Below are 20,724 nucleotides of genomic sequence, written 5' to 3'. Positions count from 1 at the left end.
CAAGTTATCTCTGGTGCTTTATGATCCATTTTGTACTCCAGTAAGAAAATTGCTCAAATTTGCTTTTTGTCCAACATCATTTCCATAGTTTAAGACAAATATAAAATACATGGCAAATATTAAGTCATTAGCAAAAACATATAAAGTGAGAAATGCACTTTGAATGATATATAACATAACCACACTTATTTAAGAATATTAAATGGCAAAGTTCAACAATGCAAAACCACAATTACTTTTGCATCAACCTAATAGCAGGAGAGTTTCTCTCATTCTAATTTGCTAACATAGAGTCTTATATAACCTAACATAATCATGAGAGTTGCATACCATCACCTTTGTCATATTCTATAAATTAGAAGCTGGTGACAGGTTCTACCTGCATTCAACGGGAGAGGATTATACATGGTATGACAAATTGGGGGTCATTTTAGGTATGACAAATTGGGGGTCATTTTAGGTATGTCCACCACAGTAAGGCAGATACTAAATATTATAAGAGAAGCAGAGTATTCATCTTGTTCATTCAAACAACATTTACATACAGCCTACAATGAGCAAGGAACTATGTCAGGTACTAAAGATGCAGACATGAAGAAAACATTGTCTCTATTCTGTAGGACAAATAGGTAGCTATCTATAAATAAGTAAGTTGGATTCATGGGTATATCTTGCACCAAAATACGATAAAACAGGGCTTCCCTGGTGGCTCAGTGGTAAAGAATCTGCCTGCCAATGCAGGAGACATGAGTTTGAACCCTGGTCCGAGAAGATCCCACATGCTGCAGAGCAGCTAAGCCTGTGCACCACGACTACTAAGCCTGTGCTCCAGAGCCTGGGAGCTGCAACTACTAAGCCCACATACTGCAACTACTGAAGCCCTCATACTCTAGAGCCTGTGCTCCACAACAAGAGAAGCCACTGAAATGAGAAGCCTGCAAACTGCAACTAGAGAGTAGCCCATGCAGCAGTGAAGACCCAGCACAGCCAAAAGTAAATAAATAAAAATTCAAAAAAACACTAACCCCCCCAATACAATAAAATTAATGCCATATGGAAGAAAAATTTAAATATAAATTGAAACCATAACTAACCATAACAGTACTGGGAAGAATCATAGACATCATTTTTTTTTAATCTCAGAGCAAGAAGGGGAGATGCCCTTCTAAGTATGACTCAAACCTAGAAGTCACAAAAGAAAAGACTGAAAAATTTGACTACATAAAAATAAAAGAAATCTTAAATAATAAACCCCCCCCCCAAAATTTAAACACAGGACATACTAAAGGAAATAATATTCAATTCATATGGCAAAGGGCTTATTTTCTTAATATATAAAAATCTACAAATCAATAAAAAGACCGTCATCCCAATTTAAAAATGACCAAAAGATAAAAAATAGAGCACAGAAAAGGAAATGCCTGGCTCATAAGCATATAAAAAGATTCTTAACTTCACTCATAGCAGGAAAAAATTAATTAAAATTATATCTAAAATCAGTTTTCACATAAGGATAGGAAAGACCAAAAATTTTGATAATATACTATGATGGCCAGAGTACTATGAAGAAATAGATACACCTTTATATTAGTGGTTGAAGCCTTCAACAGAGGTAACCTTGGAAACATCCATCAAAGCTATTTATATTCATACTATTTCATCTAGCAATTGAAATGTATCTTACAGATATACTAGCATATGCATTCATGCATGCATGCTAAGTTGCTTCAGTCATACCCGACTCTTTGCAACCCCAAGGACTATAGCCCACCAGGCTCCTCTGTTCATGGGATTCTCCAAGCAAGAATACTGGAGTGGGTTGCTGTGCCCTCCTCCAGAGGATCTTCCCAACTCAGGGATCGAACCCATGTTTCTTACATCTCTTGCATTGGTAGGCAGATTCCTTACCAATAGTACCACCTGGGAAGCCCTACTAGTATATACAAGGGGTTATTAATTGGAGCATTGTTTTTAAATAACCTGTTAACTAGTTAAATAAAGTATGGTCCTTTTAATGCAATGTAATACAGTTATTTTAAAGAGGAAGGAGGTTTCATTTCCCAGTGGCAATGTGAAGAGCTGTGAAGATCCACTCCCAAATGAAGTACCCATAAGTGGTGAAAATTACTTTTAAAACACAGGCAGTGATTTAACACTCTCTGGAAATTGTCTTAAGGGCATAGAACAAGCCCAAAAACATTTATTCAAGAAAATCTAAATCTCAATAAGAAGAGTCTGACACTTGAGAAATGACCCACAACCTCCCCCACCCCAGTTCAGCATGACTGAAGCTCCACTCCTGGCACATGTGGCCAAGAAAACAGAATATCCTCTCCTCTCAGGTCCCAGTCAGGGATTAAAGTATCTTTCCAGGAGGGGCAGGCCTTCAGGATTTCTCAATGACACCTAGCTACAGTGGCACAGGCTAAATTCTTAGTGCTTGAGGCTAAGACATCAAGGGTTCCCTCCTTCCACCCAGCTCCCAATCATAGAACAGAGCCTCTACCCAGGTGCCCCAGGACAAAATTATTGCAGTCCCCAAGGCCCTTGCCCAGCTAGCTTGTAGGGCAGAAGTTCCACACTGGCAAGCCAAGAAGACCAGAGGCTACCAGGCCTTTTCAGTGGCCAGCTCATAAAACAGGGGTGTCACTTTAAAAGGCCACTGTCCCTACCCTGATCTCCAGAGTAGAGGCTCAGAGATTTAGCACAGGAGAGGCAGGTCTCAAGAACTATAAAAAACTCCACAGGTAACATCATACTTGGGGCTTCCCAGGTGGCTCAGTGCCAAGCAAGAGAAGCGGGTTCGATCCCTGGGTCAGGAAGATCCCCTGGAGAAAGAAATGGCAACCACTCCAGTATTCTTGTCTGGAAAATCCCATGCACAGAGGAGTCTGATGGACTACAGTCCATGGGCTCACAAAAGAGTTGGACACAACTTAGTGACTAAACAACAACAACAACAAGGCAATACTCATCAAAATTCCAATGGGCTTCTATGCAAAAATTGATAAGCTGATTCTAAAATCTATATGGAAACTCAAGAGACTTAGAATAGTCAAAATTAATCTTGAAAAACAACAAGAAAGTTAGAAGACTCATACTTCCCAATTTCAAAACTTACTACAAAGTCACAGTAATCAGGAGAGTATGATACTGGCCTAAGGACAGATATAGAACTCAATGGAATAGAATTGAGAGTCCATAAATAAACCTTCACATTTATGGTCAACTGATTTTTGACAAGGGTGTGAAGATAATTCAATGGGAAACAGAATAATCTTTTCAACAAATTGTGCTGGAACAATTAGATAGTCATTTGCAAAAGAATGACTTTGGATGCCTCACATCATATACAAAGATTAGCTCAAATTGGATCAAAGACCTAAATGTAAAAGCCAAAACTATAGAACTCTCATAAGAAAACATAGCTGTAAATCTTCATGACCTTGGAGTCAGCAATGGATTTTAGATAGCACACCAAAAGCACAAGCAACAGAATTAATAAATTGGATTTCATCAAAGTTAAAAACTTTTGTTCTTCAAATGACACCTTCAAGAAAGTGAAATGACAACCCATAAAACAGTGGGAAATATTGCAAATCATTTATCTGATAAAAGATTTGTATTCAGAATATAAAAAGAAGTCTTACAATTCAATAATAAAAAAGTAACCATTTCACATTCACTAAGACAAGATCTTCACGACCCAGATAATCACGATGGTGTGATCACTCACCTAGAGCCAGACATCCTGGAATGTGAAGTCAAGTGGGCCACTACGAACAAAGCTAGTGGAGGTGATGGAATTCCAGGTGAGCTATTTCAAATCCTGAAAGATGATGCTGTGAAAGTGCTGCACTCAATATGCCAGCAAATTTGGAAAACTCAGTAGTGGCCACAGGACTGGAAAAGGTCAGTTTTCATTCCAATCACTAAGAAAGGCAATCCCAAAGAATGCTCAAACTACCGCACAATTGCACTCATCTCACACTCTAGTAAAGTAATGCTCAAAATTCTCCAAGTCAGGCTTCAGCAATACATGAACCGTGAACTTCCAGATGGTCAAGCTGGTTTTAGAAAAGGCAGAGGAACCAGAGATCAAATTGCCAACATCTGCTGGATCTTCGAAAAAGCAAGGGAGTTCCAGAAAAACATCTATTTCTGCTTTATTGACTATGCCAAAGCCTTTGACTGTGTGGATCACAATAAACTGTGGAAAATTCTGAAAGAGATAGGAATACCAGACCACCTGACCTGCCTCTTGAGTAACCTGTATGCAGGTCAGGAAGCAACAGTTAGAACTGGACATGGAACAACAGACTGGTTCCAAATAGGAAAAGGAGTACGTCAAGGCTGGATATGATCACCCTGCTTATTTAACTTATATGCAGAGTACATCATGAGAAACGCTGGGCTGGAGGAAGCACAAGCTGGAATCAAGATTGCTGGGAGAAATATCAATAACCTCAGATATGCAGATGACACCACCCTTATGGCAGAAAGTGAAGAGGAACTAAAAAGCCTCTTGATGAAAGTGAAAGAGGAGAGTGAAAAAGTTGGCTTAAAACTCAGCATTCAGAAAACTAAGATCATGGCATCTGGTCCCATCACTTCATGACAAATAGATGGGGAGACAGTGGAAACAGTGTCAGACTTTATTTTTTTGGGCTCCAAAATCACTGCAGATGGTGACTGCAGCCATGAAATTAAAGGACGCTTGCTCCTTGGAAGGAAAGTTATGACCAACCTAGATAGCACATTAAAAAGCAGAGACATTACTTTGCCAACAAAGGTTCGTCTAGTCAAGGCTATGGTTTTTCCCGTGGTCATGTATGGATGTGAGAGTTGGACTGTGAAGAAAGCTGAGCGCCAAAGAATTGATGCTTTTGAGCTGTGGTGTTGAAGAAGACTCTTGAGAGTCCCTTGGACAGCAGGGAGATCCAACCAGTCCATCCTAAAAGAGATCAGTCCTGGGTGTTCATTGGAAGGACTGATGCTGAAGCTGAAATTCCAATACTTCAGTCATCTCATGCGAAGAGTTGACTCATTGGAAAAGATCCTGATGCTGGGAGGGATTAGGGGCAGGAGGAGAAAGGGGAGGACAGAGGATGAGATGGTTGGATGGCATCACTGACACAATGGACATGGGTTTGGGTGGACTCCAGGAGTTTGTGATGGACAGGGAGGCCTGGTGTGCTGCGATTCATGGGGTCGCAAAGAGTCAGACACGACTGAGTGACTGAACTGAACTGAATCTAATACAGTATGTGGATGACTTTCTCATAGCTAGTCCAGATTTTACCAGCTCTCAAATGGATACTATTAAAACTCTAAATTTCCTGTATGAAAAGGGTTATCAAGTATCTCCCAAGAAAGCTCAGATTAGCTTAACCCAAGTAAAATACCTTGGATTTATAATTACGGAAGGAGAAAGAATGCTCGACCCCCAGAGGAAATCCCTCATCTTAAGTACCCCGTACCCCCAAACAAAAAAACAGCTTAGGGGATTTTTAGGAATGACTGGGTTTTGCAGGATCTGGATTCCTGGTTATGGCAATCTGGCCCAACCCCTATATGAAAAGTTGAGAGGAAAAGAGGAAGAGCCACTCGACTGGGATGAGACCTGTAAGGTTGCCTTTAATGCACTGAAAGAGTCTATCACTACAGCCCCAGCTTTAGGCCTCCCAAACCTGGAAAAGCCTTTCAGGCTTTATGTTTCTGAAAGGATAAAGGATAGGAACTGTTCTTGGGATGTTAGGGCAAATAATGGGGCCTGTATTACAACCCGTGGCTTATCTCTCAAAACAACTAGACGAGGTGGCCAGAGGGTGGCCCACTTGCCTCCGGGCAGAGGTGGCCACCGCTCTTATGGTTAAGCTGACGCTGGGTCTAAGCTGACGCTGGGTCAGCCCACCACAGTGTATATGCCTAACCAGGTGCAAGCAGTCTTGGAAACTAAAGGGGATAGGTGGATGACAGGGGGAAGGATCACCCAATACCAAGCCCTCCTCCTTGACACTCCAGAAATAAAGTTGAGGGTCTGTCAGACTTTAAATCCAGCCACCTTACTGCCAGATCCCCCTACTTCCCCTTTGGATCACCAATGCATGCAAATCATAGACAAGTTACACTCTTCTCGCCCGGACCTATCAGAGACAGCTTTATCTGACCCAGAGGAAAAATGGTACACAGATGGCAGTAGTTTTGTAGAAAAAGGAGAGAGGAAAGCAGGATATGCTGTAGTGAGCCTAGGAGAAACTAAGGAAAGTGGGTCTCTTCCCCCAGACACCTTAGCCCAGAAAGCTGAACTTTTTGCCCTGACTTTGGAATTAGGGGAAGGAAAGAGGATTAATGTGTATACGGACTCTAAGTATGCTTTCCTTATCCTGCACGCCCATGCAGCAATTTGGAAAGAAAGAGGGATGCTCAGTGCTTGAAGCTCTCCTATTAAACACAAAGAGCTCATTCTCAGGCTCCTGGAGGCAGTCAAACTTCCTGTAAAATTAGCTGTCATCCACTGTAAGGGTCACCAAAAGGGGCAAGAAGAGGAGGCCCAGGGAGATAGGAAAGCTGATCAGGAGGCAAAATGAGCCACTAGGGAAGCTACCCCTGTCACTGCTATTTGCCCCGTTTTCCCCAAGGAAACCCTGACTCCAGATTATACCCCAGAGGAACATTCTCGATATGCTGAGTGGGCTGGGAGATTGGGCCACATGGGTGGTTTCAGACTGATCAGGCCCAAATAATACTCCCTGACTCTCAGGTTTGGAAAATCACTAACTCCTTACATAAAAGTACCCATTTGGAAGAGATAATCTGGAAATCTTGCTCAAGCCTTTTCTCTACCATCCCCAGTTGGCTAAGGTTGTTAGGTCACACAGAATTGTGATACCTGTCTAAGAAATAATCCAAAAACCAGACCCTTGCCACCTCCTGTAATTAAACCTGTCCAACATCGGGGATCATACCCAGGAGAGGACTGGCAGGTGGATTTTACAGCCATGCCAAAGACCCAAGGGTTTTCTTGCTAGTCTTTATTGACACATTCACAGGATGGATTGAAGCATTCCCTACTAAGACAGAGAGAGCCACAGAAGTCTGTAAAGCTCTGCTGAAGGAGATAGTGCCTAGGTATGGGCTGCCTTGATCACTTCAGAGTGGCAATGGGTCTTCATTTACAGCCACAATATCCCAGAACCTGGGCGCACGCTTAGGAAAAAAAATACCTCCTCCACTCATCCTGGAGGCCTCAAGCTTCGGGAAAGGTAGAGAGGGCCAACCAGACTCTTAAAAGGGCTCTGGCCACATGTCAAGAAACACATAATAAGTGGATCCACATGCTACCCACAGCCCTCATGAGGGTACAGACAGCCCCCAAGTGGCCACTATTATTAAGCCCTTATGAAATGATGTATGGACATCCATTCTTAACTTCTGATTTGTTTTTTGATGAGGATGCCAATACACTCTTAAAACATATAACTGACCTGGGAAGGTTTCAACAAGAACTCCAGCGATATGGAGAACAGATCCTCCCTAGACCACAGGAAGACTTGAAAAATCCCCAGGTAGAGCCGGGGGACCAAGTATTACTCAAGACCTGGCAAGAAAAAGAGAGTCCAAGCCAGCTGTCTGAGAAATGGACAGGGCCATATCAGGTTGTCTTAGTAACTTCAACTGCTGTAAAAGTGAATGGTCTATCTGCCTGGGTCCACAATTCTAGAATAAAACCCTATGGCCTACAGGAGGGGGAGACGGGGACTGAGACTCCAAAACCAGAGGACAACTATTCCTGTGAACCTGTTGAAGATCTCAGACTCTTGTTAAGGCGGAACCCCATCAAATCTCCCTCAGATAAGTAAAATGCATCATATGATGTTCTTCCTCTTCCTAATCATGTCTCCCTGTATAGCTATTAATCTCTCCCTAAACGAGGCATATACGCTTGCAAACCACACTGCTCCTTGACTCAACCTAACCAGCCCTTGCTAGATCTGCATTAATGGCAGCAGTTGGGGTTATGTCCAACTTTTCCCAGGGTATCAATGGCCCACTCTTCCAGGCAGCTACATGCTGTTGCCCAGCGCACCCCATCTGGTCACAGTATGGCCTTTTGGGAAAAAGGGGAAAAAAACTTCATGCCTTGGTATCAGCAACAACTGTCTGTATTTACCCCCTCAATAACATCTGCAACCCCACCTGAGTCCTTATTTCTCTCTTGACTAACATTCCCCAAGTGACCTTCCCTAGCTGTCTAAAAAGCGACTCCCTAACAGGAGTGTCAGTGGGAAATCTATACAACTCATCCGAGGCTCTCCTCGGATGCTATTAACCAGTCTTGAAATCCACGTTCTGTTCTAGACAACCAAAAACCGCACCCACTCGTCCTGGTTTCTAAATCAGGCAGGCAACTCTGACCTGTTATTCCCTTGTAGGGGTACCCACCCCTGAAAACCTAACCCTGTGGTGGGAGCCTAAACGAAATACTCTCTATCTTGAGGACAAAACCCAGGATGCCTCGCAACACTTAAATCTCTTCTTAAATGCCCTCACTGCTGCCGGTTTTGCAGCAAGTGGAGTGACAGTCTCCTCCCATCTACTAAAAGACTGCCCCTGTTCCATTATGCCATGTTCTAGTTGTAAGGCAGATGGAAATCCTGTTCCTCTTTGGCAAACCTGTTTTGCTGCCCAGCTTAAACCCAGTCATGGGGTCTATTTCATATGTGGGGATAAAGCTTATTTATCCCTACCACCTTTTTGGTCAGGAACTTGCTCCCTAGGGTATGTCATGCCCCATATAGATCTGGCCTGGAGTAATACCTCCTTGCCTTTACCAGTATATACCAACCAGAGGATACGCTGTGTGGTAATACTTAACCCCTCTTTTCCTGGCATTAGGACTGACTGCTGGTTTGACAGGAGCTGCCATGGGGGGAACTTCTTTACATAAATATCTGCAGCTTTCTACTGACACCGCTGTATCCATAGAAAAAACAATGAGGACCCTCCAACGCCTACAATCACAGTTAGACTCCCTAGCCACAATGGTCCTACAAAATCGTCGGGTCCTAGATTTACTGACTGCAGGACAGGGGGGCACTTGTCTCTATCTAAAGGAAGAATGCCGTTTTTATTATAACCAGTCTGGGAAGGTCCAAGAAGATATCAAGGGGCTTTTGGAACAGGCCACAAAGATCTGGGATTTGAGTTCAACAGGTGTATGGAGTTCTCCTTCTTTCCCTTCTTGGCTCCTACCATTCACAGGTCCAGTGATAACTATCTTATTAGGCCTCCTATTTGGCCCCTGTATACTCCAACTCCTTACAAAGTTTATTTCCAGTAGACTCCAGTAGTTCCAAGCCAAATTGATGTTACTACAAGGGTGGAAGCTGGTTTCACATGTGGAACACCCCAACTTAGATCAGATAGAGAGAGACTTCTGCTCTGCTAAGCAGGCCTATGCCCATGCACAGCAGGAAGAAGTTACAGAAGAAAGAGACCTCCACCCCAATTCCCAAGAAGTATCTTGAGTATGAAGTCTCTCAGGGGGGAGTTGTTTGGGGAAGCACACTGACTGAAACTGTCCACCCTGGCCAGGCCCCTTAGTAACCATTTGCATGAGTTGTTTTATGACAGGAGGTCCTGGTACGAAACTAATAAGCCACCACCAACCGGAAGCGTTCAGGAAAGGTCAAAAGGAGACACTGTGTGTCCATCCACTTCCCAGAATCCCTCTTGCTAGCATCCATCTTGACTGAGCGATGCGTATGCCACCAGGAAAGACTCTGAATTAGAATGATTGGCCAAAGACCACCCGGAAACTAATCCCATCACCATAAAACCCGAGACTGCGAGCCAGGTGGCAGAGCTGTTCTCCTGGGTTCCCTTATCCTACTGCTCTCCACCCAGGTGTCCTTTCCCAATAAAATCTCTTGCTTTGTCAGCATGTGTCTCCTCGGACAATTCTTTTCCAAGTGTTAGACAAGAGCCCACTCTCGGGGCCCTGAAGGGGGGCCTCCCCCTTCCTACAACAGTATGTCCATACAATCAAATATTATTTATCACTATAAAGAAATGAAGTTCTTGCTTTAACATGAACCTTGAAAACTGTTTGCTAAGTGAAAGAAGCTAGTCACAAAAGACCACACATGGTAAGTTTCCCTTTATATGAAATATCTAGAATAGGCACATTTATAGATACAGAAAATAGATTAGTGGCTGCCAGGGCTGGGAGGGTTGAGAGGAAATGAGGGATGACTGCTAAACTCTGTGAATATAATAAAACCCATTTAAATAAGTGAACTATATGGTACATGAAATATAGCTGCAGCAAGCTGCTTTTTTAAAAATATAGGTGAATTTTTTTTAATAAGGGATATCTTTAGGTTTGTGGATGTATACAAACATATATCTATCTAATAGAATAGATTTAGATAACATACATAGATCTCCAATACATATGGTTATGTGAATAAAGACAGATGCAAGACACCATATAAGATGACATAATTTCTCTAAAAAGGAAAAATTATATATAAATATATGTATATATATGCATAGCTGCTTATATATACATAGTTATCTCTACAACTTTTCTCAACCAGAGTTCAGAGATTAAAGCCCTATAGAAAATTTTTTTGTGTGAATATTTCTTTAATTTTCCCAAGAACAGCACATAACTAATGCCATTCTAGATGCCCGGGTAGTAAGTTTATTAATTACATACAATAAATGCCTTAGGGCTGGGCTACAAAGGGATAGCAGAAATTGAAAGCCCTGGTTCCCACTGGGATGGAAATGGGAAGGAAATTTTTCCTGGTATGCCCTTTTATAACTTTTGAATCTTGAACCAAAACAGAAATAATAATAAAAATTTAAAATTACGTTTCTCTAAGAAAAAAAGAACTAAGTTTAACTAAAGCTGGATATAGAATTAATGAAGCATACCTTTTTCTCACAATACAGTAGATTCTAAAGCATGTTTACCTGCTGAGGGCAAGAATCTGTGATGAAGACAAAAATTTTAAGAGATAAGAGAGAGAAGTAATAATATTGGCCAAGTCAGGAACCTTTAAAGATGTGAGGTTATAGGACTTTGTGCACGTGTAGAAGATCAGCTTTTCAGAAAGGGAGGTAAACAGAAAAGGCTGAGCACAAATGTAACTAGATTCTGAAGTAGAGGAGCTGGTATTTGGCTTCAATTTTCTTTATGAAGGGGAGGCAAGAACATCTTCAGAATGGGAGGGAACTGAGATGAAGAAGGCAATGTGAGAAGAGAGGTGAGGAAAGGTTTAAAATGGCATCTACTGGGAATGGGAGCAAAGCTAGCTAGTAATAGTAAAAGGATTGCTGGGTCTTTGTGGTTCCTTTAGGCGACATTGTGAATTTCCCTTGCGGCTCCACATCTGAGGAGGCCTCTGCCAACTACATGTAAGTTCGGGTCAAGGCAACCAAGATGGGAAGTTTTCTGGAAACCTTATATGAGGACTGGCTGAAGAAGTTAGAACTATTGAACTTAAAATGAACCTAAAATGGGCGGGTGGAAAAGGAGCCACGAACAATGGTCAAATGTGATGGTTTGCCACATTAAGAAAAGGGCAGAATTAGGAAATCTTCTAGTTCTAAGATACTGTGATTTGCTCCATACTATTGTTATCTTCCCAGACTATAAGCATTCACTGGTTGGTGAACGATTCTGCAAAAGGACTTAAAACAGACCACCACTGGAGTGATGGGGGTTAGAATGTAGTAGATTAAAGGGTGAATGAAAGGGGAGGAAAGTGAGACAATAAACACAGACTGTTCTTTTTAAAAGCAGGGTTATGAAGGAAAAGAGAAAAATAAATTGAGCTAAAGAAAAATGCAGAATTTATGAAAGGCACAATGATAGCAACTAATACAATTTAATTGATCAAAAATTGCACTTTTCTTCATGCTTTTAGCATTTCTAAAATCAGCATGCAGTTTATAACTAATGGAATCTCACAATTACTGTTGGCCAGGCAGCAGTTATGATGTAACTGTCATTGTCTGACACCTTCTGGTGAGATCAAGAAAGCACCAGCATCAAAACTTGCAAAATGGCTGCAGCAACATGGAAGAAAACCCTGGATGGACAAAAGTAGAACACTTCCCCCACGCCCCTCCCCCCACTCCCCTGTCACCACCAGAAATAATACATTTCTAATGTTGTTAATGACAAAGAATAATATTATGTGGAAAATTCAGAACACATTGACTGAGCCAAAAAGTAATTCAGAAGAGTCAGATTCCAAATGTGAAGATGTTTTAAAAATACCTTAACCAACTTATTTTACCTTAACCAATTTATTTCATTTCAGAGTTCTTTGTAGCATATATAAGAGTTATATATGATAAAAATCTTTTTCTAAACAAGTCTTAAAGAACACTCCCAATAATTATAAAATATAAATTATAAAAGCTAAAGTGTATTGTGTTATTTAATTGGCTGTATTTTTCCTTCTTTTTGTTTATTTTTTTAAATTGAAGTATAGTTGATTTAAGGGAGCATTTTGCCCAAAGATGGGCACAATAAAGGATAAAAATGGTAGAGATCTAGTAGATGCTGAAGAAATCAAGAAGAGATGGAAAGAATACACGGAAGAACTGTATAAAAAAGATCTTAATGAACTGGATTACTATGATGGTGTGGTTAGTCACTCAGAGCCAGACATTCTGGAGTGCAAAGTCAAGTGGGCCTTAAGAAACACTGCTGTTAATAAAGCTAGTGAATGCAATGAAATTCCAGCAAAACTATTCAAATCCCTAAAGTATGATGCCATCAAGGTTTTACATCCATTATTTCAGCAAATCTGGAAGATCCAGCAGTGGCCACAAGATTGGAAAAGGTCAATCCTCATCCCAATTCCCAAGAAGGGTAGTACCAAAGAATGTGCTAACCATCAGACAATTGCATTCATCTCCCATGCTAGTAAGGTTGTGCTTAAAATCTTGCATGTTAGGCTCCAGCATTATTCAAAACAAGAACTTCCAGATGTCCAATCTGGGTTTAGAAAAAAAAGAGGAACTAGAGATCAAATTGCCAACATTCTCTGGATTATAGAGAAAGCAAGAAAATTTCAGAAAAACATCTATCTCTGTTTCATCAACTATGCTAAAGCCTTTGACTGTGTGGATCATGAAAAACTGTGGAAAGCTCTTAGAGAGATGGGAATACTAGACCATCTTACCTGTCTCCTGAAAAACCTATATGCAGGTCAAGAAGCAACAGTTAGAGCCCTGTGTGGAACAACTGATTGGTTCAAGATCAAGAAAGGAATATGACAGGGCTGTCTGCTATCACCCAGCGTATCACCTCATGATACGCTGAGCACATCATGAGAAATTCCCGGCTGGATGAGTTACAAGCTAGAATAGGTGGGAAAAACATCAATAACCTCAGATATGCGGATGATACCACTCTAATGGCAGAAAGTGAAGAGGAACTAAAGAGCATCTTGATGAGGGTGAAGGAGGCAAGTGAAAGAATTGGCTTAAGACTAAATATTTAAAAAATTAAGATCATGGCATCTGGCCCCATTACTCCATGGCAAATAGAAGGGGAAAAGTGGAAGTAGTGACAGATATCCTGTTTTGGGGCTCCAAAATCACGGCGGACAGTGACTGCAGCCATGAAATCAGAAGACGATTGCTTCTTGGCAGGAAAGTGATGACAAACCTAGACAGTGTGTTGAAAAGCAGAGATATTACTCTGCTGACAAAGGTGCATATAGTCAAGGCTATGGTCTTCCCAGTGGTTACATATGGTTGTGAGAGCTTGACCGTAAAGAAGGTAGAAGGCCAAAGAATTGATGTCTTCGAACTGTGGTGCTAGAGAAGACTCCTGAAAGTCCCTTGGACAGCAAGGAGATCAAACCAGTCAATCTTAAGGAAGATCAACCCTGAATATTCACTGGAAGGACTGATGCTGAAGCTGAAGCTCCAGTATTTTGGTCATCCAGTGCAAACAAATGGCTCATTGGAAAAGTCCCTGATGCTGGGAAAGATTGAGAGCAGGAGGAGAAGGGGGCATCAGAGGATGAGATGGCTGGACAGCAACACCAGTGCAATGAACATGAACTTGGGCAAACTCTGGGAGATGGTGAGGGACAGGGAGGCCTGGTGTGTTGCAGTCCATGGGGTTGCAATGAGTCAGACAGGACTGGATGACTGAACAACAACATAGTTGATTTACAATGTTGTGTTAGTTTCTAGTGTACAGTAAAGTGAATTTTTTCTTTCTTACTGGGGCATAAAACAAGAGAATATCTTATAGTCAATGATGTTTCAGATTAGATGAAATCCAAATTCTATATCTTGAGTAGTACCTATTAGAGTGGACTTCCCCAGTGGCTCAGCAGTAAAGAATCCACCTGCAATGCAGGAGACACAGAGACATTGGTTTGACCCCTGGGTTGGGAAGATCCCCTGGAGATGGAAATGGCAACCCACTCCAGCATTCTTGCCTGGGAAGTCCCATGGACAGAGGGGCCTGTTGGGCTACAGTACATAGGGTCACAAAGAGGCAGACACAACCGAGCAATTGAGCACACATGCACCTATTAGAGTACGATACTATTATGTGCAAAAAAAATGCTTATTTATTGGGCATTAAAAATGTATAGTTACTTAGAGTTTACTACATGCCAGGCAATAGAATGGTGAATAAGACAGATATTGTCTTCACTCTCATTGAGCTTAGTTGCTAGATAAGACAGCAGTTCCCAAACTGGTCCCTCAAAATTAGCTCCTTAAGACAGTCTATGAAAAAACAATAGCTCTGTGATCAGATTAGTTTGTGCAATGTTGCACACTAAATTCACTTCTTCACAATGTACATTATCACACTAAAGGCTTTTTAAAATCCTGTGGTAAAGAAGATTTTGTTTCACTCTGCACATCCCAGATGTATTATGTAAACCCAGAGTCAGAATTGTGATGCATAATATAAAAAGAACTCCCACAAATTGACTTGAAAAAGACAAACAATATGGGCAAAGGACATCAGCAGGCAACTCACAGAAGAAACTGGTTAATGAAAAATACATCCAAAAAATGCTTAACCTCACTCATGTTTAATAAACACAAATTAAAACAATGAGAGGACAGACTTCTGCTCATTTGAATGGCAAAATGGAAAAAGATAAATGATAAATAGTTTTTAAATAGTGTTGTGGAAGCAGGATCCTCTATGACCCACCTCCCAGAGTAATAGAAATAAAAGCAAAAATAAACAAATGGGACCTAATGAAACTTAAAAGCTTTTGCACAACGAAGGAAACTATAAGCAAGGTGAAAAGACAGCCTTCAGAATGGGAGAAAATAACAGCAAACGAAGCAACTGACAAAGAATTAATCTCAAAAATACACAAGCAGCTCCTGCAGCTCAATTCCAGAAAAATAAACAACTCAATTAAAAAATGGGCCGAAGAACTAAACAGACATTTCTCCAAAGAAGACATACAGGTGGCTAACAAACACATGAAAAGATGTTCAACATCACTCATTATCAGAGAAATGCAAATCAAAACCACAATGAGGTACCATCTCACGCCAGTCAGAATGGCTGCTATCAAAAAGTCTACAAACACTAAATGCTGGAGAGGGTGCAGAGAAAAAGGAACCCTCTCACACTGTTGGTGGGAATGCAAAACTAGTACAGCCACTATGGAGAACAGCGTGGAGAGTCCTTAAAAAACTGGAAATAGAACTGCCATATGACCCAGCAATCCCACTGCTGGGCATACACACCGAGGAAACCAGATCTGAAAGAGACACGTGTACCCCAATGTTCATCGCAGCACTGTTTACAATAGCCAGGACATGGAAGCAACCTAGATGTCCATCGGCAGACAAATGGATAAGAAAGCAGTGGTACATATACATAATGGAATATCACTCAGCTATCAAAAAGAACACATTTGAATCAGTTCTAATGAGGTGGATGAAAACAGAGTGAAGTAAGTCAGAAAGAAAAACACCAATACAGTATACTAATGCATATATATGGAATTTAGAAAGATGGTAACAATGACCCTATATGTGAGACAGCAAAAGAGACACAGATGTAAAGAACAGTCTTTTGGACTCTATGGGAGAAGGCGAGGGTGGGATAATTTGAGAGGGTAGCGTTGAAACGTGTATATTATCATATGTGAAGCAGACCGCTGGTCCAGGTTCGATGCATGAGACAGGGTGCTCAGGACTGATGCACTGGGATGACCCTGGGGGATGGGATGGGAAAGGAGGTGGGAGGGGGGTCCTGGATGGGGAACACATGTGCGCCTGTGGCTGATTCATGTCGATGTTTGGCAAAAACCACTAAAAAAATTAATAAATAGTGTTGTGAAGATGTATGGGGAAAGTACTCTCATTCACTGGTAGTTGGAGAGTGATGTGGGTCTATGTTTTATTTATTTATTTATTTTTGGGGTCTATGTTTTAAAAGCACAATTTGGCAATATCTACCAAATTTACTTCTGGCCAAGTCCCTTCACTGTTCACTTGAAACTATCACAACATTGTTAATTGGCTGTACCCCAATATAAAATGTTTTTGGCGTTTAAAAAAATAAAATTAAAAAAGAAAAGAGTACTTGCCCAAAGATGTATGCACAAAGGATGTCTACTACAGCATTATCTGAATAGTGGAAAACTGGAAAGAACCCAAATGTCCATCAGTTGGACATTTAATAAACTATATTACATCCACACAAAGGTCCATCATGAAGCCATTATAAAGATAAGAGAGTTCTAATTGAAGATGTCTGACTAAAGATATGTGCTTATCTCCTCCCTTTTGACATTCATTAAAATGGTAATAAAGGAATAAGCCCTTAACAGTGGGAAAAAAATGGGCTTAACAAATTTCTGGAAGATTAGAAATGTGTCAACTGATGAAACAGAATGGAACAAGCCAATGGACTTGGCAGAATCCCAGAAAGGCTCCCATTTCAGAGCTGGCAAGTATTCAAGGTCAAAAGAAGAAGGGAGTCTGAAAACTGTGGATTGAATTAAAAGCCTGTCTATGAAACAAATGTCCCCATTTGCTCCCCATGATCTCCTCACCCATCATCCCCAAATTCTGCATAGTTAACCCAATTCTTACCTCCCAAAAAAAAAAAAAAAAAGGAATTAAAAGAAAGAAAGTGAAAAAAGAGAGAGGAAGAAAGAAAAGAGAAAAACAAAAGGAAAAAAAAAGATGAGGACTCAGTAGAAATAGAATAAACACTTGGAGAAAACTGAAGGGTAGTATAGGTGTTGGTGCCCAAGAACAAATGAAAACTCTTCTTAATTCAGCATCTGGGCTTCCCCAACCTAAAGGCAACTTCCAAACACAAGTCTAAAGAGAAGGTTGTTAGCCACAAGTCCTGACCAGTCACACAGACATCTAATCCAATCCCCTATTTAGAGAACTATGAGAAAACAGATCTACATACATCAACTATATCAACTACCTATCCTTTCATTTATAAATATGAAGAGACAACCAAAGACCATCAGAAATATGAAGAAAAATAGCATGATGAAAAGAAAGGTCAAGATAAACAAGCAGAATTAACCTCAGAGGAAACAGATAATTCAAAGAAGATGTTAAGGGTCTACTAAGATCAAAGGGGAAAAAAGACCCATACTTAAGACCCTATATCATTTTATATGTCAGAAATAAAGAAAAATGATAATACTTTCAGAAAGAAAAGCGGGCTGCCTCTCAAGAAACAAAAATCAGTTTTCTCTTTAGCAACACCTAGCAACAGCTAGAGTAATACTTGAAAATTCTGAGGGAAAATTATTATGAACCTAGAATTAAAAATCTAGCCAAATCACCAATCAAGTCTGAGTACAAAAAAGATATTTTCAGAAATGTAAAGACTCAAATAATACTTTCTGCACAGCCTTTCTTAGTTTGTTATTCTAAAGTGTATTTCAACAAAACCAGGGTAAATCCCAGAAAGAAAAAGACATGAGAAACAAGAAATAAAAGACTTAACTCATCAATCCAGTGACAAAAACCCTCCAGGATGACAACTGTGAAGCAGGCCCAGAAAGCAGTCAGTCCAATTTAGAATAAGAAACCAGCAGGCTACAGATAGAAGGTCTTCAAAAAGAATCAAATTGATTCTAAGTGATGGATAGATTAAGAAGCTAGAAAATGTTAATATTAGAAGAGGTGATATCTTTCCTCAAAATGAAAATATAAAAGGCAATTAGAAACTCCAAGAAAAACAAACAAAAACTATACCAGAAAATCATGACAGAAATATGAAGCAAAATTTTCATTCCTGGTTATATGGTAGACTAGGTATTTGAACCAATCTTCCCACGGAAAACCACTTAAAGAGACTGGATAAAACAGAAAGAACTCTATTAAAAGCATCCCCAAACTGGTATGGTAAAAAAGTATTAATAAGGTAAAATAAAAGGGAACCCATATAGACATGTGATACACTGAAGCTGCTTTGCCCTGGGAGCATCTACAAAACCTGGTGACCTTTGTGGATTCCTAGATCCCTCCAAGGTGGGGAAAAGCCTTCTTCCTGTACCCCTGGAATTTAGCTGAATCCTGAAAGGGCCACAACCTTAAGTAAGGGAAAACTAGAAAGTAATCTCACAAAACCCTACTTCCTCAGCTCCAGGGAAATGAGAAAAAAATTGCCTTGGTTCTCTCTTATAGAAGGGAGAATCAAGTACTTGAGAAACTGAACAAAAAGCTGGTCCTTGCTCAAGTTTATAGCTGAAATACACGCCATCTGGTGGTAAAAACACACACACACACACACATACAAAACCTTGATTTATTTTTTATTTTATTTTTTTTTGACATTTTATTTATTTATTTATTTTTTTATTAGTTGGAGGCTAATTACTTGCTCCTAAGTGCCTAGCAGAAGCAAACACAAAAACTTTCTGAAAGAATGTTCTTTCACCCTACTACTCAAAACATTCCCACAAACAATTTCCTAAGGAAAATGAGCAGCTCACTGTTAAAAATGAGTAAAACACACTTTTCTCTCACTAGAAAGGTAATTTTTCTCATTTATTGAAAATACCAATTTTGACAAGAATGTGGAGCAATCTGAATGCTGATAATTACTAATGGCAGTGTTAAATTGATATAAACAATTTGGAAAACTATTTGGCAGTATCTAAAGCATATATCCTGAAAGCATACATCTACTTTACAACTCAGCAATTATACTTCTTAGGTAAAAATTCAACAGAAATTAATGTATATATCCATCAGAAGACATGTATAAGAATATCCATAGCAGTTTTATTCATAAAAGTCAAACATTATAAACCCATCAACAGGAGAATAAATGAATAAACAGTGGCACATCCATACAAAGGAATATACTTTGCATTAAAAAGAAACAAACTTGATACAGGCAACAACATGACAGAATCTCATTATACTGAGCGAAAGAATCCAGACACAAAAAACTACATACTGTTGATACCATTTATATGCCATTCTGGAAAAGCAAATCTATAGTAATGGAAAGCAAATAAATGACTGTCTGGTGCCATGAGTGAGAAGGATTGACTGGAAAGGAGCACAAGGGAACTTTCTGGGATGATAAAAATGTTCTCTCTCTTGGAGGTGGTAAGTTACACAGGTGTATTTATTTGCCAAAACTCATCAAACTATACATGTAAAATAGGCACATTGTATTATATTTTATTATATGTAAATGATGTTTCAGAAAGTTGATTAAAAACTTTTAAAACATAAAAATGAGAGATATAATAATTGCAATTAAAACTTAATGTACAGGGTGATTCCTGGAAGGTGATAAGATGGCAGTTTTTCAATTGCCTCAAGTTCCTCTATAAAAAGAGAAAATAGGATAGCAAACCCAAAACCCATGGACAATATCTGCAACAAAAATAGGTAATAAGATACCCCTGTGAACCCCAAAATATGAGGAAAGGGGACAAATTACCAGCACCTATAAGACATATATGGGTTTCAGCAAATGGAAGCAGAGGGAAGCAATGGGGCATCCAACAGACCAGAGAATCCCCAAATAGCTAGTTATTCAGTGGAAAGCTCACAGGGCCAGTTTAAGGAGAACAGCTAAAACTGGGAGAGGTTTTGCATATGCTTATAGCAGGGCAGTGGTAAGACCTAAAGAAGCTGGAACAATCTGCGCCTGGAGTAGAGTGAGCCCCGAACTCTCAAAACCAACCAGCTAAAGCTCCATTCTAGGACAAAGCCCACACTGAGGAGAAAATTCTGGGAGCAGAATCCAAACTAGGCAGTGCAGCAAAAGAAGGTCCAGCTGAAAATAGGAGAGCACCATATCATTTGTTTTAATGTTACACAAAAGCAACAGAAGAGGGCGCTCAAAAGCCATGAAATTAAAAAATCTACTCAATCCAAATTTCTTTTAAAATTAAAAACTTTTCATGTAAAAATGAGCAACAGAAAGGATCAAGGTTTATTACAATGAAAAAATAAGGCTAATAACATCCCTTGACAACAAAAGCATGGTAGATAAATAACACTACAAAATATGAAAACTATAAACCAACTGTTTTAAAGCAAGTAAAACGACATTAAGGAAATGATACAAGATGTGAAAGAACAATACAAATCAGAATTAGAAAAACTCAAAAGTTAGGTGACAGAAGTAAGGAAAGAATTGGAAATAAAAGAAAAAATCAGAAATGAATTCTAAACTAGAAGAAGCACAAGAGC

Source organism: Cervus elaphus, chromosome X (genome assembly GCF_910594005.1).
Source record: "Cervus elaphus chromosome X, mCerEla1.1, whole genome shotgun sequence".
Classification (NCBI taxonomy): domain Eukaryota; kingdom Metazoa; phylum Chordata; class Mammalia; order Artiodactyla; family Cervidae; genus Cervus; species Cervus elaphus.
Note: the sequence above shows the minus strand (reverse complement) of the source record.